This window comes from Tursiops truncatus, chromosome 6, assembly GCF_011762595.2.
Source record: "Tursiops truncatus isolate mTurTru1 chromosome 6, mTurTru1.mat.Y, whole genome shotgun sequence".
Lineage (NCBI taxonomy): Eukaryota > Metazoa > Chordata > Mammalia > Artiodactyla > Delphinidae > Tursiops > Tursiops truncatus.
This window is the reverse complement of record NC_047039.1, coordinates 507,349-531,622: the sequence shown is the minus strand read 5'-3', so window position 1 is coordinate 531,622 and position 24,274 is coordinate 507,349. Positions and strand designations below refer to the sequence as shown.

Genomic DNA, 24,274 nt, shown 5'->3' with positions numbered 1-24,274 from the left:
AGTTTTATTGATCTTTGCTATTGTTTCCTTCATTTCTTTTTCATTTATTTCTGATCTGATTTTTATGATTTCTTTCCTTCTGCTGACTTTGGGGGTTTTTTGTTCTTCTTTCTCTAATTGCTTTAGGTGCAAGGTTAGGTTGTTTATTCGAGATATTTCCTGTTTCTTAAGGTGAGCTTGTATTGCTATAAACTTCCCTCTTAGAACTGCTTTTGCTGCATCCCATAGGTTTTGGGTCGTCGTGTCTCCATTGTCATTTGTTTCTAGGTATTTTTTTATTTCCTCTTTGATTTCTTCAGTGATCACTTCGTTATTAAGTAGTGTACTGTTTAGCCTCCATGTGTTTGTATTTTTTTACAGATCTTTTCCTGTAATTGATATCTAGTCTTACGGCATTGTGGTCGGAAAAGATACTTGATACAATTTCAGTTTTCTTAAATTTGCCAAGGCTTGATTTGTGAGCCAAGATATGATCTATCCTGGAGAATGTTTCATGAGCACTTGAGAAAAATGTATATTCTGTTGTTTTCGGATGGAGTGTTATGTAAATATCAATTAAGTCCATCTTGTTTAATGTATCATTTAAAGCTTGTGTTTCCTTATTTATTTTCATTTTGGATGATCTGTCCATTGGTGAAAGTGGGGTGTTAAAGTCCCCTACTATGATTGTGTTACTGTCGATTTCCCCTTTTATGGCTGTTAGTATTTGCCTTATGTATTGAGTTGCTCCTATGTTGGGTGCATAAATATTTACAATTGTTATATCTTCTTCTTGGATCGATTCCTTGATCATTATGTAGTGTCCTTCCTTGTCTCTTCTAATAGTCTTTATTTTAAAGTCTATTTTGTCTGATACGAGAATTGCTACTCCAGCTTTCTTCTGGTTTCCATTTGCACGGAATATCTTTTTCCATCCCCTTACTTTCAGTCTGTATGTGTCTCTAGGTCTGAAGTGGGTCTCTTGTAGACAGCATATATATGGGTCTTGTTTTTGTATCCATTCAGCCATTCTGTGTCTTTTGGTGGGAGCATTTAGTCCATTTACATTTAAGGTAATTATCGGTATGTATGTTCCTATTCCCATTTTCTAAATTGTTTTGAGTTCGTTATTGTAGGTCTTTTCCTTCTCTTGTGTTTCTTGCCTAGAGAAGTTCCTTTAGCATTTGTTGTATAGCTGGTTTGGTGGTGCTGAACTCTCTCAGCTTTTGCTTGTCTGTAAATGTTTTAATTTCTCCATCAAATCTGAATGAGATCCTTGCTGGGTAGAGTAATCTTGGTTGCAGGTTTTTCTCCTTCATCACTTTCAGTGTGTCCTGCCACTCCCTTCTGGCTTGCAGAGTTTCTGCTGAGAGATCAGCTGTTAACCTTATGGGGATTCCCTTGTGTGTTATTTGTTGTTTTACCCTTGCTGCTTTTAATATGCTTTCTTTGTATTTAATTTTTGACAGTTTGATTAATATGTGTCTTGGCGTATTTCTCCTTGGGTTTATCCTGTATGGGACACTCTCTGCTTCCTGGACTGGATTAACTATTTCCTTTCCCATATTAGGGAAGTTTTCAACTGTAATCTCTTCAAATATTTTCTCAGTCCCTTTCTTTTTCTCTTCTTCCTCTGGAACCCCTATAATTCGAATGTTGGTGCGTTTAATGTTGTCCCAGAGGTCTCTGAGAGTGTCCTCAGTTCTTTTCATTCTTTTTTCTTTATTCTGCTCTGCAGTACTTATTTCCACTATTTTATCTTCCAGGTCACTTACTCTTTCTTCTGCCTCAGTTATTCTGCTATTGATCCCATCTAGAGTATTTTTCATTTCATTTATTGTGTTGTTCATCATTGTTTGTTTCATCTTTAGTTCTTCTAGGTCCTTGTTAAATGTTCCTTGCATTTTGTCTATTCTATTTCCAAGATTTTGGATCATATTTACTATCATTATTCTGAATTCCTTCAGGTAGACTGCCTATTTCCTCTTCATTTGTTTGGTATGGTGGGTTTTTATCTTGCTCCTTCATCTGCTGTGTGTTTTTCTGTCTTCCCATTTTGCTTATCTTACTGTGTTTGTGTTCTCCTTTGTGCAGGCTGCACGTTCATAGTTCCCGTTGTTTTTGATGTCTGTCCCCAGTCTCTAAGGTTGGTTCAGTGGGTTGTGTAGGCTTCCTGGTGGAGGGGACCAGTGCCTGTGTTCTGGTGGATGAGGCTGGATCTTGTCTTTCTGGTGGGCAGGTCCACATCTGGTGGTGTGTTTTGGGGTGTCTGTGGCCTTATTATGATTTTAGACAGCCTCTCTGCTAACGGGTGGGGTTGTTTTCCTGTCTTGCTAGTTGTTTGGCATAGAGTGTCCAGCACTGTAGCTTGCTGGTCGTTGAGTGAAGCTGGGTGTTGGTGTTGAGATGGAGATCTCTGGGAGATTTTCGCCTTTTGATATTATGTGGAGGTGGGAGGTCTCTTGTGGACCAGTGTCCTGAAATTGGGTCTCCCACCTCAGAGGCACAGCACTGACTCCTGGCTGCAGCACCAAGAGCCTTTCATCCACATGGCTTAGAATAAAAGGGAGAAAAAGTAGAGAGAAAGAGTTAGTAGAAGTGGGAAGAAAGAAAGGAAGAAAGGAGGGAAGGAAGGAAGCAAGCAAGAAAGAAAGAAAGAAAGAAGAAAAGAAGGAATGAAAGAAAGGAGGGAGGGAGGGAGGGACGGTGAGAGGAAGGAAGGAAGGAAGGGAAGGAAGGAAAAAAGAAAGAAGATAAAGTAAAATAAAATAAAGTAAAATCTAATAAAGTTATTAAATTAAAAAATAATTAAGAAAAAAAATTTAAAAAACCCAAAAAAACGGACAGATAGAACCTTAGGACAAATGGTGGAAGCAAAGCTATACAGACAAAATCTCACACAGAAGCGTACACATACACACTCACAAAAACAGGAAAAGGGGAAAAAATCATAAATCTTGCCCTCAAAGTCCACCTCCTCAATTTGGGATGATTCGTTGTCTATTCATGTATTCCACAGATGCAGGTACATCAAGTTGATTGTGGAGCTTTAATCTGCTGCTTCTGAGGCTTTTGGGAGGTCTGAGGTCTTCTGCCAGCATTCAGTAGGTGTTCTGTAGGAGTTGTTCCACGTGTAGATGTATTTCTGGTGTATCTGTGGGGAGGAAGGTGATCTCCGCGTCTTACTCTTCCGCCATCTTCAGAACACCCTAAACCATGTGTTTTTGTAGGTATCCAGGTAAGAAATTTTAATGTCCCTAACAAAAATATCAACCATCAGATTTTACTGTTTTCTAGTTCAGGGTTGATTTTGTCTTAAAACTTAGTAGTGACAAAGATACTTGAAAGTATCCAGATAATATATCACAGCGCCCTCACTGTAGTAGTGACCATGGGATTTTTGAGGTATCCAGTGAATAGCAGATGGTGTCCAAAACTACAGTGTTGACCTTAGAAATCTCTAGATATCCAGGTAGAGTTGGTGGTTGCCATAATGGAATTGACAGATGGAATTAGCAGAGGCCCAGATGGAAAAACGTTTTCCTAACCAGGGTTGCCACCATGTGTTTTTTTCAGGTCCCAGTCAAGAGATGATGGTGTCTCTAACTACAGTGTTGACCTTAGAACTAAAGGATCCAGGTTGAGATCATGATTCCCCTAATGATAGTAGTGATCATAGGATTTTTTGAGGTCCATGTAGGAGACGTATCCCTAATCATAGTTGCCATCATGTGTGTTTGTAGGCTCCAAATCATGAGATAATGGTGAAGATCATGGAATCCAGGCAAGTGATGATGTGGACCTTAAATATTATATAGACCATCTGATTTTCAGAAATCTAGGTAAGCGATGATGGTGTCCCCAACACGTGTTAGTACCATGTTTTTTGCAAATATTCAGATAAAAGAATGATACGGGGCTTACAAACACTGATAACTGTGAGATCTAGTTTAACCAGTTTTCTAGTTTAGAGATAATGTGTGTTTAACTTTAGGAATGAATGAGAGATTTGAAGGTATCCAGGTAAGTATGCATAACCTTCTCCACCACAGTGTTGACCATGAGATTTTTACAGGTACAAGGTCAAGAGATGATGGTACCTGTAACAACAGTGTTAACCTTGAAGTTCTGCCAGTGTTCAGGTAGCATTGATGTGCCCATAAAGTTGGAAGTGACAAAAGTTCTTTGCCAGTGTCCTGCTAGGAAAAGTTATGTCCTTAAATACATCTGTCTCAGTGTGTTTCTTTTAGGTTCCAGTCAGGGGATCACAGTGACCCTAACAATGGTGGTTAATGACACTTTGCTGGATGCAGTAAGTGACTATATGAGTCTTACCACGCTATAGCCCTTCTGACCTTCAGAAATCTAGGTAAATTATGATGGTGTCCCGAACATCTGTGTCACCATGTTTTGCTTTGTTTTTGCAGATATCAGGTAAGAAAAGTTAGTGCTCTCATAAACACTACTAAGAATTAGCCCTTACTGTTCACTAGGTTTTTTACAAGTGTCCAGTCAACAAAGGATATTGTTACTAACAAAGGTGCAAACAATGGAATACAATAAGTATCCAGGAGAAAAAAGATGTGTAAGTAGAAACATTTGTAACAATGTGTTTGTCGGGTTTCAGTCAGGAAAGCATGATGAACTTTACCATGGTCATTGACAGGGATTTTGCTGGTGTCCAGGTAAGTGATGATGTGGGCCTAAACCATAGCACAGGCCATCTGATTTTCAGATATCTAAGTAAGTGACAATAGTGTCCCTAACACTTAACATGTTTTTATTATAGCTATTTAAGTAGGAAATGATAGAGTCCTTACCAATTTTAGAGCCCATGAGTGTTTACATTTTATATTTTGAGAGAAAATTTGTTTTACCTTCCAAGTGTCCAGAGGTTACAAGTCTACAGGTAATTATGGTGTTCTTTCCTACAGTAGTAACCATGGGATGTTTGCAGGTATACAGTTAGGAAATGACGGTCTTACCCCCAAAATGATGCTGACCTTGGAATGCTGCTTATATGCAGGTAGAGTTGATGTGTCCCATAATAATAGAAGTAAACAAGGTTATTTGCAGGTACGCTGGTAGAATAAATTGTGTCCTTTGACACGTACTTCATAATATGTTTTTCGGCTCCTATCAAGACATAATGGTAAACCTAACAGTGCTCATTAATGGGGACACTGCTAATGTCCAGGTAAGTGATGATGTGGGCCTAAACCAGAGCACAAGCCATCTGACCTTCAGAAATGTAGGTAAGTGGTGATGGTGTCCCTAACACCTTCTGACCGTGTATTTGGTACAGCTATTCCGTTTAGAATAATAGGGTCCTCACCAATTCTAGTAACCATGATCGGGGGTAGCCTATAATCGGTACTTAATGTGAGACATGGCTGGTATCAAGGTATGTGATAATGAGGGCCTAAACAACAGCCCAGGCCATCAGATCTTCAGATAGATAGGTAAGTGATGATGGTATCAATAATACTTAAGATAATTTTATTGCATGCTATTGAGGTATGAAAGTGTAGAGTCCTTACCATTCTAGAAACCATGGGTTTTCATTTTTTTATAGTTTAGAGAAAATTTATATTTATTCATTAGAGTGCTGAGTGAGCATGTGTTCAGGTAACAGTCACGGTGTTCCACAACACAGAGGTAACGTGGGGATTTTGTAGGTGTCCATTCACCAAATGATGGCCTCGTGACAATGGTATTAACCTTGGGGTACTGGAAGTATCCATGTCTAGTTGATGTGTCCCATAATGATAGAAATAACCAAGAGTATTTACACATACCCTGGTAGAAGAGGTTGTGTCCTTAAACACATTTGTTAAATTTTTTTCAGGTACCGGTTAAGAGATCACAGTTAAGCTCTCAGTGGACATCAGTGGGATTTTGCTCTTAATCAGGTAAAGATAATGTGGGTCTTACCACAATACAGGCCTCAAATCTGATCCTCAAGTATCTAGGTGAGTGAGGATGGTGTCCCTAACATTTGTGTTACCATATTTTTTTGCTGGTATCTCATTACAGCCTTTGATAGTACACAAATATGGAATTATGTTACATTAACCCATGGGAGACCTTCTCTATTTCAGATATCTAGAAATGAATGATGTTATAGAAACTCTTTTATTAACCTCTTACTTGGCATGTATGCTGTTAAGTTAATTTGTTCATAAGAACACTAGTAAGCATGAGATTTTACTATCTTCTTGTTTAGAACTAATGTGTATTTAACATTCGCAGTGATAGGTTTGCAGGCATCCAAGTAATTTATCTTATTCTCCATCACACCTAATTGCCCATGGGATTGATTGATTTATTCATTTATTTTTGGCCGCGCCATGCAGCGTGTGGGATCTTAGTTCCCCGACCAGGGATCGAACCCATACCCCGTGCAGTGGAAACATGGGGTCTTAACCACTGGACCACCAGGGAAGTCCTCGACCATGGGATTTTTGCAGGCATCCGTCCAAGAGAGGATGATGTCTTTTTCTAAGGTATGACTCTGGACTTCTGCAAGTATGCAGGCAACATTGATGGGTCCTGAAATCGTATAAGTGACAAAGGGAATTTGCAGGTGTTCAGGTAGAATAAGATGTGTACCAAACACATTTTTCACGATGTGTTTTTCAGATTCATGTCAAGATGTCGTGGTGAGCTTATAAATGATAGTGAACATGGAATATCAAGGTAAGTGATGATTTGGTCCTAAACCACAGCACAGACCATCTGGTCTTCATGTATATAGGTAAGGGGTGATATATCCCTGACACTTCTTGTTACCATGATTTTTACAAGTATTCAAGTAATAAATGATAGATTCCTAACCAATTCTTATAACCATTGGTTTCCACATCTTACATTTTAGGGAAAAATTATGTTTAACTCTGTGATCGCTGAGGTATTGTACGTATCCAGGTAATTATCATGGTCTTCCCCATCCCCGCCCCCAGGTGGTAATCATGGGATTTTTATAGGGGTTTTGCAAGAAATTATGATGTTATCTGATAATGGTATTGACCTTGAATTAATCCAAGTATCCGGATAGACTTGATATGCTCTGTAATGATGGAGTCACCATGGTTATTTGCATATGTTCTGGTAAAAAAAAGTTGTGTCCTTTAACATATATTTCACAAGGTAGTTGTCAGGTTCCTATCAAGATACCATGATAAATTAAACAGTGGTCATTAACAGGGGGACATTTCTGATATCTAGCTAAGTGATGATCTTCATATCAGAGACCATCTGATCTTCATATATCCACGTAAATGATGTTGGATCACTTACATGGGTTTTATGTGTGAGTTCTTAGCAGGTGGTCAGGTAGGAAATGATAATGTTTTGCCAGTTCTAGTGACCGTGTTATTCTGCGGTCTAGTGACCGTGTTATTCTGCGGTCTAGTGACCGTGTTATTCTGTTATTCAGTTTATATTGCACAAAAAATGTATGTTTAACCCTGTGAGTATTGAGTAATCTGCATTTACTCAGGTAACTATCCTGGAATTCTGCTTCATAATAGTAACCATGGGGTTTTGTAGATGTAAAGTCAAGAGTTGATGGTGTCGCTAAATATGGCTATACCTTGAATACTGCAAAAATCTAGTTGATGGGTCCCGCAGTGGTGGAAGTGAAGAAGGTTATTTGCAGGAATTCATGTGGGAAATGTGTGTCCGTAGATAAAACATTTGTCACAATGTGTTTTTCAGGTTCCAGTCAAGAGATCATAGTGAACCTCCTCATCATCATCAAGAGACTTTGCATGAATCCCAGTAAGTGATGATGTGAGCCTTAAGCACCTTACAGATCATGTGATCTCCAGATTTAGGTAAATGCGGATGATGTCACAGTAGTAACCATGGGATATTTGCAGGTGTGCAGTGAAGAGTTGATGGCGTCTCTAACAGTGGTGTAGAACTTGGACTACTGCAAATATCAGGTAGGTCGATAGGTCCTACAGTGATGGATGAGGAAGGTCATTTAAGGTATCCAGGTGAAAATGTGTCTCCCTGGACACATTTGTCACAATGTATTTTTCAGGGTCCAATCAAGAGACCATGGTGACTTCATAAGTGATTGTTAACAGAGACTTTGCTTATATCCAGGTAACTGATGATGTGTCTTTAAGCCCCCTTCAAATATCTGATCTTCAGATTTCTTGGTAAGTGAGGATGGTGTGTCTAACATTTGTGCACCATGGTTTTTTTTTTAAAGATATTCAGGTAAGAAGTGACACTGTCTCAACCAAATCTAGTAAGCATTAGACCTTACAGGATGAGAATTTAAATATAATGTGTGTTGAACCTAGGTAGTGCTAGAGGTATATGCAGGTAAGGGACCCTACAGGTCCATACCACAGTACTGATCGGGAGATTTTTACATGTGCCCTGCAGAGAGGTGGTGGTGTCTCTAAGAACATTATTGGCCTTGAAGTACTGCCAGGTTGATGGTTCCCTCATTGATGAAAGTGACCAAGATTATTTGCAGGTGTCATTGTAGAGCAAGTTGTTTTCTTAAATGTATTTGTCATGTATATTTTTTTGAGATTCCAGTCAAGGAATCATGGTGAATCTAACAGTGGTCATTACCAGGACATTGCTAGTAACCAGGTGAGTGATAAAGTGGGTCTTACTACAATGCAGACTGTCTGATCTTCAGTATCTAGTAAGTGAGGATGATGTCCCTAACATATGTGTTATCATGTTTATTGCCGGTATCTCATTAAGGTCTTTGCTAGTAAGGACGTATGATATTATGGGATATTAACTCATTAGAGACTTTAGTTGTTTCCACTCATCTAGGTAATTAATTAGTGACGTTCCCATGATTCTTACAATAACCTTGCTTTTGGCATGTATACAGTTAAGAAATTAATTCTTCCTGAACAACACTAGTAAGCAAGAGCATTAACTGTATTCTTGTTTAGAAATAATGTGTTTTTTATACTCGTGATAATAGATATGCAAGTATCCAAGTAATTTATCACATTGTCCATCACAGCGATATTGACCATAGAATTTTTACAGGTATCCCTTCAAAAAAAGAAGGTACCTCTTACTAGGGTTGGACCTTGGAGTTCTGCAGTTACCCAGCTAACACTGATGAGTTACAAAATGATACAACTGACCAAGGGAATGTTTTCGGTGTACAGGTAGAACAGGACATGTACTGAACATTTCCCACAACACATTTGTCAGGTATTTCAATGGTAGTTAACAAGGCACCTAGCAGGTATGGAGGTAAGTGATGATTTGGACCTAAACAATAGCATAGATCATGTGATCTACATATATTTAGGTAAGTGATAGGAAGTGTCTCTCACACTTCTTGTTAGAATGATTTCTTTGCAGGTATTCAGGTAAGAAATGATAGAGTTCTTACCAATTCTAGTAACCATGTGTTCATACTTTCATATTTTACAGAAAAGTTATGTTTACCATTGTAAGTGTTCAGGGATTGATCGTGTTGGTAATTGGAGTTTCTCACCACACTGGTAAGGATAGGATTTTTGCAGGTGTCCAGTGAAGAATGATGGTCTCTCATGACCATGGTATTAACCTTGATTTAATGCTAGTATTCAGGTAGAGTTGATGTGTTAGGTAATAATAGAAGTGAAGAGGGTGATGTGCAGGTGTACTGGTAGAACAGGTTGGGTCCTTAAACACATTTTATCCATGTGTTTTTTTAAGTTCCTGTGAAGAGAACACAGTGAACCTAAGAATGATTGTTAATGGAAGCTTGCTCATAACCAAGTAACTGAAAAGTGGGTCTAACCACAATGTAGACTATCTAATTTTCAATATCCACCTAAGTGTTGTTGGTGTCCTAACACTGGTGATACCATACTTTCGTTTTGTTTTTGGTTTTTTTTTTTTGCAGGTATCCTGTTAAGGTCTTTGGTAGTATACAGATATGAGATGATGTGGCATTAACTTATTAGAGACTTTCTTATTTTCAGATCTCTACATAATTAATGTTTTCAAGGCTCTTAAATTTACTTTGTTTTTGGCATGTATGCAGTTCAGAAATTAACATGTCCCCAATAATACTACTAAGAATAAGATTTTATTATTTATTTGGAAACACTGTATATTTAACACTTGGAATGATCCTGCAACATATATGTATCCAGGTGATCTATCATATAGTCGACCACTGCTTTATTGACTCTGGAATTTTTGCAGGTATCCCTTCAGGAGAGCAAGGAGTCACTTTCTAGGGTATGACATTGCAGTTCTGCAAGTACACAGGTAATGTTGATGGGATACAAAATGATACCGTTGACTGAGGAAATCTGATGGTGTACCCTAGAATAATATGGATATCACACACATTCTCTGAATGTGTTTTCAGACTCCTGTCAGGACATGATGGTGAGCTAGCAGTGGTAGATAACAGGGGACGTTGCTGGCATCTAGGTAAGTGATGATGTGGGCCTAAAGCACATCACAGACCATGTGTTCTTCACGTACGTAGCTAAGTGATGATGGCGTTCCTAACGCTTTTCGTTAGCGTGATTTTGTTGCAGGTGTTCAGGTAAGAAGTTCTAAGAGTCCTCACAAATTCTAGTAAACACGAGTTTACACTTTTCGTATTTTAGTTAGAATTTGTTTAATCCTGTAAGTATCGAGGAGTCGTTCACCTCCAGGTAGTTGTTGTGACATCTCTCCGCTGTCGTATCCATAAGATGTTTGCAGGTACCCAGGTAGGTGCCCCTGGTCTCTCCTGACAACAGTGTTGACCTTGAATGGATGCAAGGAGCCAGGTAGAGTTGATGTGTTCCTTAATAATGGAGGTGAACGAGGTTAGGTGCAGGCATCCTGGTAGAACAAGTTGTGTGTTGAACACATTTGTTGCATGTATATCATCAGGTTCCTGTTAGGAGAACAGGGTGAACCTAATGGTTACTAGCGTAACACTTAAACAGTTACGTGTTAAAGTGCGTCTAACCACACTGCAGACCTTGTGATCTTCAATATCTAGGTGAGTGAGGATGCTGTTCCTAACAGTTGTGTTTATGTCTTTTTTTTTTGCAGGTATCATGTTACTATCTTTGCTTGTTATGCCAGTATGAGATCATGTGATATTCACTGATTCAAGACGTTCTTATATTCAGATATCTACATAATGTCTGATTTCAGTGTCTCATATTGACTTTGTTTTTGACATGTGATGTGTTAGGAATTTAATGTGTCCCTAATAATACTGGTAGGGATGAGATTTTTAGCAGTCTCCTTTAGAGATAATATGTATTTAACACAGTAGTGAGAGATGGATTTGCAGATGGGACCTTGCTGGTGTCCAGGTAAGTGATGCTGTGAGCGTAAAGCACAGCACAGGCCTTCTGACCTCCGGATATCTTAGTAAGTAAGGATGTGTCCTAACACTTCCTGTTACCATGGGTTTTTTTTCAGGGATTAGGGTAAGAAATAATAGTGTCTTTGCCAATCTGGAAAACAATCGTTTTCCCTTTTGATGTTTTAGAGAAAGTTTAACACTCTTAAGTGTCGAGGGATTGCACATACGCAGATATTTATTACGGTTTTCCCACCACACTACTTCCCATAGGGTTTTTCAGATGTCCAGTCAAGAAACTATGGCTTTCCAACCTTGGTGTTGACCTTGGAGTACTGCAAGTAACCAGATAGAGTTGATGCGTCTTATAATGATAACATAATCAAGGTGTCCTGGTAGGAAGGCCATATCTCATGTCTTTTCCAGGTTCCTGTCCAGACATCACTCTGAACCTAGCATTTGTGTCAACGGGCGACACTGTTGGGGGGCAGCTGTGTGACGATCTCGGCTTCACCCACAGCACAGGCTATCTGACCTGCGCATACGTAGGTAAGTTATGAGTGTGAGCCTGACACTTGTTACAATGACTTCTTTGCAGGTATTCAGGTAAGGACAGATTCCTTTCCAGTTCTTAAAACATTAGCTTTCAGTTTTCATATACCTACGTACATGAAGATCAGACCATCTGTTTTTCATGTATGTAGGTAAGTGTTGATGGCATTCCTAACACTTCTTGTTAGCTAGATTTTGTTGCAGGTATTCAGGTAAGAAATGCTAAAAGTTCTTAATAATTGTAGTAACCATGAGTTTACGTTTTTTACGTTTTAGAGGCTAGTGATATTTAACCCTGTGAATATTGTAGGTTGATCATATCTTGTAAGTGTTTTGAAGTTGCCACCACAGTCGTAACCATTAGTTTTTTGCAGGTGTCCAGTTAAGAGGTGAAAGTCTTACCCGACATTGTTGTTGACCTGAATTAACGCACGTACCCAGGTAGAGTTGATGTGTTCCATAATAATGGAAGTAAACCAGGTTAGGTGTAGGTGTCCTGGTAGAACAAATTTTAATCTTTTTCTTTTTAATTAATTCAGTTATTTAATTTTGGCTGCATTGGGTCTTTGTTGCTGCCTGTGGGCTTTCTCTAGTTGTGGCGAGCAGGGGCTACTCTTCGTTGTGTTGCTCAGGCTTCTCATTATGGTGGCTTTTCTTGTGTGGAGCACGGGCTCTAGGCACGTGGGCTTTAGTAGTTGTGGCTCTTGGGCTCTAGAGAGCAGGCTTAGTAGTTGTGGCGCACGGGCTTAGTTGTTCTGCGGCATGTGAGATCTTCCCGGATCAGGGCTCGAACCCATGTCCCCCTGCATTAGCATGTTGATTCCTAACCACTGCGCCACCCGGGAAGTCCCACAAATGGTATATTTAAACACATTTGTTGAAGGTGTTTTTTAGGTTCCTGTCACGAGATCACTGTGAACATAACAGTGGTTGCTAACAGAATCTTGCTTTCAACCAGGTAAGTGATAAAGCGGATCCTACCACAGTGAAGACCCTCTGATCTTCAATATGAAGGTAAGTAAGTATTGTGTCCCAAACATTCGTGTTACCATGTTTGTTTTCAGTTATTAGTATACAAGTATGAGATGTTGTGATGTTAACTCATTAAAGACATTCTGATTTTTAGATATCTGTGTAATTAATTTTTGAGACTCTAATATTTACCTTGTTGTTGGCATGTGTGTAGTTAAGAAATTAATTTGACCCTAATTATATTAGTACAAATGAGATTTTTTTGTATTCTGTTTCGAGATGACATGTATTTAATACTTGTAGTGATGAACAGATATGCAGGTGATCCAGGTAATTTATCATATTGCCATCATTGAGTTAGTGACCTTGGGAATTTTTTCAGGTATCCCTTCAAGAGAAGATGGTGTTTCTTCTCAGGAATTGACCTTGAACTCCTGCAACTAGCCAGGTAATGTGGATGGGTACCAAAATGGTACAAGGGACCAAGGAAATTTACAGCTTTAGAGGTAGGATGATTTATGTGCCCCAAACATATTCCACACTGTGTTTTTCAGATTCATGTCAAGACATCCTGGTGAGCCTATTGATGGTAGTTATTGTGGGTCATTGCTGGTATGGAGATAGGTGCTGGTGTGGGGCTACACCACAGCACATTCCATCTGACCTTCGTATACCTAAGGAAGTAATGATGTGTCCTCCTATGTCTTGTTACCATGATTTTTGAAGGTATCGAGGTAGGGAATGATAGTCTTTACCGCTTCTAGATACCATGAGTTTTCATTTGTTCTATTTCTGGAAATGTTCACTTTTACCCGTGTGAATGCTGAGGTATTATGTGAATACAGGTATTTATCATGGCGTTCCCCATCACAGTACTAGTCATAGGATTTGTACAGGTGTCCAGTCAAAGAAGGACATTTTATCTGACGTTGGTGTTGACCTTGGATTGCTGCAAGTATGCAGGTAGATGGATGCGTCTCCTAATGATGAAGTGACCACCATTATTTGTGGGTGTCCTGGTAGAAAACGCTGTGTCCTTTAACAGGCATTTCATATTACCTTTCTAGGTTTGTGTGAAGAGATCATGATTAAACTAACAATGCTCATTAATGGTGGGCAGTGCTTGTGTACAGGTAGGTGACGATATGGACTAAACCAGATATGGAGTAAACCAGAGCACAGGTCATTTGATATTTACATAGCTGGGTAAGTTATGATAGTTTCCCTAACAACTGTTGTTACCATTTTTCTTTGCAGGTATTCAGGTAGGAAATGACTGTTCTTACCAATTCTAGAAACCATGAGTTTTCATTTATCTTATTTTAGAGAAAATTTTTAATGAGCCATGTGAGTGATGAGCACTTGCCATATTCGGGTGATTGTCATGATGCTCGTAACCATGAGACTTTGCAGGTGCCCCATGATGAAATGCTGTCATATTGGACAATGCCCTCGACCTTGGCGTACTACAAGTATTCAGGTAGAGTTGATATTCTCATGGTGAAGGAAATGTCTAAGGTTGTTTGAAGGTGTCCTGCTACGAGTTCTGTCCTTTTGAACCTGTAGCATGTGTTTTTCAGGGTCCCGTCAAGAGATCAAGATAAAATGAATGGTTGTTATAGGGGGTCCTTTCTGGTGTCCAGGTAAGTGATGATGTGCACCTTCGCCACGTCGGAGCATCCTGCGTTCACATCTCTAGGTAAGCGGTGTTGATTGGCTAAACTTGTTTTCCCATGTGATTCGTTTCAGGTCGTCAGGTAAGAAATGATAGCGTTTTATCAATCCTAGCAGTCATATTAACCTACTGTTTTATATTTTTGAGAATTTATTTTGAACCCTGTGAGTGTTGAGCGATTCCCGTGTATGAACGCAATGATGACCGAGCGTGTGGCACAGTAGTGACCGTGGCGTTTCTGCAGGTGAGCAGGGAAAAGAGGATGGAGTTTCTAACAGTGGCATAGACCTTGGAGGACTGCATGAACCCAGGGAGAGCTGATGGCAGGTCCTGCACGGAAGGCAGTGAATGAGGTTATCTGCAGGGTCCTAGTAGAAAAGGCATGTCCATAGACATATTTTACAGTGTGATTTTCAGGTTCCTGCAAAGACATCCTGGTAAAGATCATAATGATCGATAACAAGCCTTGATTGTATTGAGGTAAGTGATGACGTGGACCTTTAGCCCCCTTCAAACCATCTGATCTTCAGATACGTGGGAAAGTGTGGATGGTGTTCCTAGTGTTTCTATTCCTGTGTTTTTATGCAGGTATGCAATTAAGAAATTATGTTTCCCAATCAGTGATAGTAGCATTAGCTACTTTTTTTAGAGTGTACATATAACGTGTGCTTAACCTCAGTTGTGACAGAGGCATCTGCAGGTGGCAGCTAAGTTATCCTAGTTCGGATTCACAGTATTGACCATGAGATTCCTACAGGTGCTCAGAGAAATCTGTCTCTAGCACTGATGTTGACATTGAAGTTCTGAAAGGTTCAGATAGGGTTGATGGTTCCCTGAATGATGTAAGTGACTAAGATTATTTGCTGGTGCCGTTTTTTCTTGCACTTATTTGTTTGATTTTGTTGTTGTTTTCTTCGGGTTTTTTCTTTTTCGTGTCACACAAGTGTTGTCCTTCAGTCCTTAAACACATTTGCCGTGGATGATTTTACATGTTCCAGCAGTTCTGATACCACAGTGGACGTAACAGTGCTCATGAATGGGACCTTGCTAGTTGACAGGTATTTGATAAAGTGGCTTTTACCCCAGTACAGGTCATTTGACCTCAGACACCTAGGTAAGTGAGCATGCGGTCTCTTCACACAGTGTTACCGTGGTTTTCTGCAGGGATCCTGTTAAGGTCTTTGATGGTGAACAGGTATGAGATGACGTGACAATAACTCAGAGACATTCCCAATATCAGTATTTACAAAATGAATGTTTTTGAGACTCTTAAATTCACCTAGTTTTTTCCATATATGTGGTTACGAAGTTCATATGTCCCTAATAATACTCATAAGATTCTTATGTCCTTCTTTAGAGGTAACAGGTACTTAACTACTAATGAAAGATGCAGGGATTCTTGTAATTTATCATGTTGACATCACAGCATTACTAGCTCAGGGGTTATTGCAGGGAGCCCTTCTGAGAAGAAGGTGTCTCTTCCTAGGGTTTGACCCCAGTGTCTGCAGGCCAGTGTCCAGGTAGTGTTGATGGGTACCAAAATCATACCAGAAGTGACCAAGGGAATCTGGGGGTGTAGAGGTAGAATGACATGTGTACCAGCTACATTTACTGCAGTTTGTTTTGCAGATTCAGGATAACACATCACAGTAAGCGCATCAGTGGTGGTGAACGTTGCAGCGTGTTGGTGTGGAGGTAAGTGATGATGATGTGTGTATAAACCACAACACAGACGATCAACATTCACATATCTAGGTAATGCTGAGGTGTCTTCACGCTTCTTGTTATCATGACTGTTTTGCAGGTAGTCAGGTAAGAAATTGTAGACACCTTACACATCTAGCAACCATGTTATCCTATAGTTTTATATTTTAGAAAACTTGATATTTAACCATCTGATTGTTGAGTGACAGATATCCATGTAATCCTCGTAGAGCTATGAGTCACAGTACTAACCAAGGTTCCATGCAGGTGTAAATGCAGGAGATAATGGTCTGTGTAACAGTGGCCTAGGCCTTGGAGTATAGCAAGATTCCAAGTAGGTTTGCTGAGTCCTGCAGTGATGGTCATGACAGGGTTATCTTCAGGGTCCAGGTAGTAAGGAAACTTGTGTCCATAGGCACATTTGTCACAATGTGTTTTCCAGGTTCCTGTCTAGGGATCATGGAGAACTTCTTAATGATCATTAAAGGGACATGGCTTTTATCCAAGTAAGTGATAGTGTGCGCCTTTTGCAGGCGACAGGCCATGTGATCTTCAGATATCTGGGTAAATGAATATGATTTCCCTAACACAGTGTTATCCTGTCATTTTGGAAGTGTTTTGTTAAGTCCTTTCCTAATATGCAGGTGTTAGGTTATGTGACTTTAGCTCATTAGAAAGCTTCTTATTTTCATATGTGTGAATGATGGTGCTTTCAAGACTACTTTAAGTATGGCTTGGGCACGTATGCAGTTCAGAAATTAAATTCACCCCAGCAATACCAGTGAGCAGGATATTTGACTGTATTCTTGTTTAGGGATTATGGTTTTTTTTTTTTTTTTTTTTTTTTTTTTTTTTTGTGGTTCGCAGCCACTGTTGTGGCCTCTTCCTCCGTGCGGAGCACAGGCTCCGGACGCACAGGCTCAGCGGCCATGGCCCACGGGCCCAGCCGCTCCGTGACATGTGGGATCCTCCCAGACCAGGGCACGAACCCGTGTCCCCTGCATCGGCAGGCGGACTCTCAACCACCGTGCCACCAGGGAAGCCCGGGTTTATGGGTTTTATATACCCAGAGTGCTAGATGGATCAGTAGATGGCCAGGTGGTTTCTCATACTGCCCATCAGTGGTTGTTATTCACCCTGGGATTTTTGCCGGCATCCCTTCAAGAGAGGAAGGTATGTCTTATTAACGTTTAATCTCAGATGTCCAGTTATCCACGGAAGGCCGATGTGTCTTGAAATGATAGAATTGAACAAGGAATTTGTGGGTGTCCCAGTGGAATAAGATGTATACCAAACACAATTTACACAATTTTTTCAGCTTCATGTAAAGACATCACAGTGAACCTATCAACAGCAGGTAACAAGGCACATAGCAGGTATTGAGGTAAGTGATAATTTGGGCCTAAACCACAGCCCAGATCATGTGATCGTCACACATATGAGTAAGTGATGATTGTGTCCCTAACACTTGTGCTCCCCTATTTTTTTGTTTTTTTTTGCAGGTATTCTGTTCAGGTCTTTGGTGGTACATAGGTATGAGATGTGACATTAACTCATTAGAGGATTGCTTATTTTCACATATCTATGTAATTATCTGATATTTACCTTGTTTTTTGGCAAGTGTAAGCCAAATTAATTTGTCCCTAGTAATAGTAGCAAGTGGTAATGTTTACTGTATTCTTGTACAGAGATAACGTGTATTTCTCACTTGTAGTGGTAGACAGATTGCAAGCATCCAGGTAGTTTGTCATATTGTTCTAACTGCGTTATTAACCGTGGGATATTTGCAAGTAGCTGTTCGTGGGAGGAAGGTGTGTGTTACTAGGGTTTGACCTCAGAGTTCTCCAAGTATCCAAGTAATGTTGAGTGGTCCCAAAATGATACAGATGACAAGGGAATTTGCAGGTGCACAGGTAGAATGAGACACTGTACCAAGCACATTTTTCACACTGTGTTTTTCAGGGCTTGCCAAGAGATCAGGCCGCAAGCCTCTCTATGGCAGTTGATGGCGGGACATCGCTGGTGTTGAGGTAAGTGATGGCGTGGGCCTAAACCATCCAGTCTTCCTGTACGTAGGTAAGTGATGACAGGTGTCAGTGCTGCTTGTCACTGTGACTTTGTTGCAGGTGCTCAGGTAAGAAATGAACAGGTAGTCTTTACCAAATCTAGAGACTATGAGTTTTCACTTTTTATATGTTAGGGAAAATTTATGTTTAACACTAGGAATGCCCAAGGGTTACAGGTATACAGGTATTTATCATGATTTTCCCCACCACAGTACTACCCATAGGATTTGTATAGGTGTCCAGTCAAGAAATGACAGTTTTCCAACCTTGGCATCAACCTTGGATTACTGTAAGTATCCAGGTAAAGTTGATATATCTCCGAACGATTAAGTGAGCAAGATTATTTGCAGGTGTCCTGGTAGAAAAAACTGTGCCCCTAACAAATGTTTCAAAACATGTCTTTCACGTTTCCTTCAAGAGATCACAGTGAACCTAACATTGGTCGTGGATGGTGGGACATGGCTGGGATGCAGGTAAGTGACGATATGGGCCTCAACCACAGCACAGGCTTTCTGATCTCCAGGTAGCCAGGTAAGTGATGATGATATCCCTCACGCTTGTTACCATGATTTCCTTGCAGGCGTTCAGATAGGAAATGATGGATCCCTTACCAGTTCTAGAAACCAGGAGTTTTCATTTATTATATTTTAAAGAAACTTTTTGTCTTTCTCTGTGAGTGTTGAGTAATTTCACATAACCATGTAATTAGCATGATGGCCCCAGCCATGGTAGTGACCATGGAAATTTTGCATGTGTTCCCTTAAGAAATGTCAGCTTACCTGAGAATATTCCTGACTGGGCTTACTGCCAGTATTCAGTTAGAGCTGATGTTCTCATAATGATGAAAGTAGTGAATGTTCTTTGCAGGTGTCATGTTAGAACAAGTTGTGTCCTTTTACACATATAATACCTTTTCAGGTTCATGTCAAGAGATTGTGGTGAACCTGACAATGTTTGTTTTCAGAGACATTTCTGTTATCCAGGTAAGTGATGATAGGCACTTTCACCCCATAGAGACCATCCAGTCTTCATATGCTTAGGTAAGTGATATTTGTTCCTGTTTTGCCATGGCATTTTGAGGGCTAGGTTTTCAGGTAAGAATTGATAGTGTCTCACCAATTCTGGAAGCCATGTTATCCTCCTGTTCTTTATTTTATAAAAAGTTTATGTTTGTGTAATTGTTGAGAGACTTGCAGATATCCAGGTAATTCTTATACAGCTGCGTGTCACAGTAGTAATCATGGTTTTCTTTTGCAGGACCTTGGAGTTACTGCAAGATTCCAGGTAGATTTGATGACTCCTGCAAGAGTGGTGGTGACAGGGTTATCTTCAGGGTCCAGGTAGTAAAGGGGGGTCCATAGACACATTCGTCACAATGTGTTTTCCAGTTTCCTGTTGAGAGGTCATGATGAACCTCATAATGATATGAAAGGGACATGGCTTGCATCCAGATAAGTGATAAGGTGGGCCTTTTGCACACAGCAGACGATCTGATCTTCAGATATCTAGGGAAGTGTGGATATTGTTCCTAACTGTTGTGTTACCATCCTTTTTTGCAGGTATTCAGGTAAGAAATGTTGTCCCAACCAATGCTAGTAAGCATTAGCCCTTATGATTTTAGAGATTAAATATAACGTGTGTTTTTCCTTAGGAATGACAGAAGGATATGTAGGTATCCAGGTCAGTTATCATTTTGTACATCACTTTTTTGTTTACCATGGCTTTTTGCAGTTATCTCGTCAAAGAGAGGATTGTGTCTCTAACTAGGGTGTTGACATTGAACTCTTACAAGTTTCTGGATACATTTGATGGGCCTCATAATTTTTTTTTTTTTTTTGCGGTACGCGGGCCTATCACTGTTGTAGCCTCTCCCGTTGTGGAGCACAGGCTCCGGACGTGCAGGCTCAGCAGCCATGGCTCATGGGCCCAGCCGCTCCGTGGCATGTGGGATCTTCCCAGACCAGGGCACAAACCCACGTCCCCTGCATCAGCAGGCGGACTCTCAACCACTGCGCCACCAGTGAAGACCCAGAAATCTCTTGAATCCCTATACCCTAATGATGAAAAATCTGAAAGAGAATTAAGGAAATAGTCCCATTTACTATTGCAACAAAAAGAATAAAATACCTAGGAATAAACCTACCTAGGGAGACAAAAGACCTGTATGAAGAAAACTATAAAACACTGATGAAATAAATTAAAGATGATACAAACAGATGGAGAGATATACCATGTTCTTGGATTGGAAGAATCAACATTATGAAAATGACTATACTACCCAAAGCAATCTACATATTCAGTGCAATCCCTATCAAACTACCAATGGCATTTTTCACAGAACTAGAACAAAGAATTTCACAATTTGTGTGGAAACACAAAAGACCCCGAATAGCCAAAGCAGTCTTGAGAACGAAAAACGGAGCTGGAGGAATCAGGCTCCCCGACTTCAGACTATACTACAAAGCTACAGTAATCAAGACAGTATGTTACTGGCACAAAAATAGAAATAGAGATCATGGAACAGGATAGAAAGCCCAGAGCTAAACCCACACACATATGGTCACCTTATTTTTGATAAAGGAGGCAAGAATATACAATGGAGAAAAGACAGCCTTTTCAGGAATTGGTGCTGGGCAAACCAGACAGCTACATGTAAAAGAATGAAATTAGAACACTCCCTAACACCATACACAAAAATAAACTCCAAATGGATTAAAAACCTAAATGTAAGGCCAGACACTATCAAATTCTTAGAGTAAAGCATAGGCAGAACACTCTATGACCTAAATCACAGCAAGATCCTTTTTGACCCACCTCCTAGAGTAATGGAAATAAAAACAAAAATAAATAAATGGGACCTAATGAAACTTCAAAGCTTTTGCACAGCAAAGGAAACCATAAATAAGATGAAACGACAGCCCTCAGAATGGGAGAAAATATTTGCAAATGAAGCACCTGAGAAAGGATTAATCTCCAAAATTTACAAACAGCTCATGCAGCTCAATAACAAAAAAACAAACAACCCAATCCAAAAATGGGCAGAAGACCTGAATAGACATTTCTCCAAAGAAGATATACAGATTGCCGACAAACACAGGAAAGGATGTTCAACATCACTAATCATTAGAGAAATGCAAATCAAAACTACAATGAGGTATTACCTCACACCTGTCAGAATGGCCATCATCAAAAAATCTACAAACAGTAAATGCTGGAGTGGGTGTGGAGAAAAGGGAGCCCTCTTGCATGGTTGGTGGGAATGTAAATTGATACAGCCACTATGGAGAACAGTATGGAGGTTCCCTAAAAAACTAAAAATAGAACTACCATACAACCCAGCAATCCCACTACTGGGCATATACCCTGAGAAAACCATAATTCCAAAAGAGTCACATACCACAATGTTCATTGCAGCTCTATTTACAATAGCCAGGACATGGAAACAACCTAAGTGTCCATCATCAGATGAATGCATAAAGAAGATGTGGCACATATATACAATGGAATATTACTCAGCCATAAAAAGAAACAAAATTGAGTTGTTTGTAGTGAGGTGGATGGACCTAGAGTCTGTCATACAGAGTGAAGTGAGTCAGAAAGAGTAAAACAAATACCATATGCTAACACATATATATGGAATCTAAGAAAAAAAAAGTTCTGAGGAACCTATGGGCAGGACTGGAATAAAGACGCAGACGTAGAGAATGGACTTGAGGACATGGGGAGGGGTAAGGGTAAGCTGGAACGAGGTGAGAGAGTGGCATGGACTTATGTATACTACCAAATGTAAAATAGGTAGCTAGTGGGAAGCAGCCTCATAGCACAGGGAGATCAGCTCTGTGCTTTGTGACCACCTAGAGGGGTGTTTTAGGGAGGGTGGGAGGAAGATGCAAGAGGAAGGATATATGGGGATATATGTATATGTATAGCTGATCCACTTTGTTATAAAGCAGAGACTAACACACCATTGTAAAGCAATTATACTCCAATAAAGATGTTAAAAAAAATTTTGAAAACAAGATATATTGGGCTTCCCTGGTAGTGCAGTGGTTGAGAGTCCGCCTGCTGATGCAAGGGACATGGGTTTGTGCCCCGGTCTGGGAAGATCCCACATACCACGGAGCGGCTGGGCCTGTGAGCCATGGCTGCTGAGCCTGCGCATCCGGAGCCTGTGCTCCGCAGCGGGAGAAGCCACAACAGTGAGAGCACCGTGTACCGCAAAAAAAAAAAACCACCCAAAAAACAAACAAACAAACAAAAATATACATATATATAGTTCTTAGGCCCTTTTCTAGGTACTTGATAGTCTGTGTCAGTCGAGGTCCTCCAAGGAGTGGATGCCAAGAGGAAATGATCAGTGAAGCATGCTAGAGGCATATTGGGGAAACCCTTGTGCAGGATGGAGTGGAGGAAACAGTAGCAGGCCAGGGCCGTCTTCCGGCAGCGGTCGAGGTCTGATGCCGGTGAGAGGAGGCAGGGAAGGGAGCAGGCGCGCTGGGGAGGGCGCCCTCAGGCGGCGGTGCAGTCTACGAAGTCTTGGGCCATATCAATGGGTCATCTTCAAGCTCATCTCCCATCAGAGGAGTCTCTTGTCCCCCAGCAGTGGGCCTGAAAGGGTGTCTCTGCTGTGCTTCATTGTCGCCCACTTGCAGCCTAGGGGAAGCACAGCCTCAGTGCAAACCCACGGGAGGATCCAGAGCTGAGGCTGTGAAACACTTAGGCTCCCAGCAGCGATTCTCTAGAAGGAGCTCTGGCTGGTGCATGTCCATGGTCACCACACAGCTATCATGTTCAAAGCTCACAACCCCTCTTCCAAGCATTTTATAATCTCCAGTTAGCAAAAGGGGAAACAGGGCTTAAATAAATTGCCCCAAAGCACTTGGCCCTGATTTGGTCCAGCCAGCTTCCAAAGCCAAGTTTTAAAGACCCCCAAACCGTGTTTTTTCTTCTCTCATGTGGTAGATTAAATTATTGTTCAGCAAGTATGTAGCCTCCTACCCCCACCAACTCCATGGGAGGGATCATTCTGCCCCATTGGCGTGACCTTGGCATGTGTCTTGTTTGGGCCATGGAATGTGGGTATAAAGGACTGTGAGCCAGTTCTGAGCCTCAGCTTTGAGAGGCATCATGTGTTTGCCCTCATCTCTTCCAGGAGAAGCCATATCAGGAGAAGATCAGACGCCCAGTCAAACCCTGCCTGAAGCAAAGCAGTGTACCCCCCACCTAGCCAACCTGCAGATCCAAAAGTGAGCAATAAAGGCTTGTAGTTGTACATCACTGAGATTTGGGTGATTTCTTAGGCAGTATTACTTTGGCAAGAGCTGACTGATACATATCATGTTGCCAACAGAAGGAGTAATTGATGCTGCCTGAGGGAGATGGTAAAGACTTCATGGAGGAAGTAACATTTAAGCAGATTGTTGTTTTGTTTTGTTTTGCGGTATGCGGGCCTCTCACTGTTGTGGCCTCTCCTGTTGCAGGGCACAGGCTCCGGACGCGCAGGCTCAGCGGCCATGGCTCACGGGCCCAGCCGCTCCGCCGCATGTGGGATCTTCCCGGACCGGGGCACGAACCCGTGTCCCCTGCATCGGCAGGCGGACTCTCAACCACTGCGCCACCAGGGAAGCCCCAGATTATTCTTAAAAATAATAAAATTCCATTTTTGAAAAAAGGTTTGTCTATTTTCATTGTCAAAATTTTGGAAAATATGGCAAGTATTAAAAGGAAAGTCAAAGAGATTACATCTGTTGATATTTTTTATATTAGAGTCCTTCTCCATGCATACTATGCCTTTATACACTCTGGGGCTTTGCCTTTTATGACCTAACTTACTATCATCAATCAGCATTCTTATTTATTTATTTATTTTTATTTTTGGCTACATTGGGTCTTCATTGCTGCACATGGGCTTTCTCTAGTTACGGCGAGCAGGGGCTCCTCTTCATTGTGGTGCACAGACTTCTCATAGCAGTGGCTTCTCTTGTTGTGGAGCATGGGCTCTAGGCATGCGAGCTTCAGTAG

The 24,274-nt window shown here is 40.7% G+C and overlaps 2 long non-coding RNA genes across 2 annotated transcripts; both read left to right on the top strand.

Moving 5' to 3' along the window:
• The first annotated feature begins 6,338 nt into the window (after positions 1-6,338).
• LOC141278853 (uncharacterized) lies at positions 6,339-13,290 on the top strand. The gene is made up of 11 exons (XR_012332243.1): positions 6,339-6,485; positions 6,622-6,678; positions 6,857-6,906; positions 7,699-7,761; positions 7,863-7,928; positions 8,030-10,244; positions 10,343-10,407; positions 11,711-11,833; positions 12,211-12,277; positions 12,731-12,794; positions 13,191-13,290. It is a non-coding gene; the product is annotated as an uncharacterized lncRNA (long non-coding RNA).
• Positions 13,291-19,147: 5,857 nt separating this feature from the next.
• On the top strand, positions 19,148-23,959 carry LOC117312541 (uncharacterized). Its single transcript, XR_004526858.2, has 3 exons — positions 19,148-19,933; positions 23,406-23,499; positions 23,734-23,959. It is a non-coding gene; the product is annotated as an uncharacterized lncRNA (long non-coding RNA).
• The last annotated feature ends 315 nt before the right edge of the window (positions 23,960-24,274 follow it).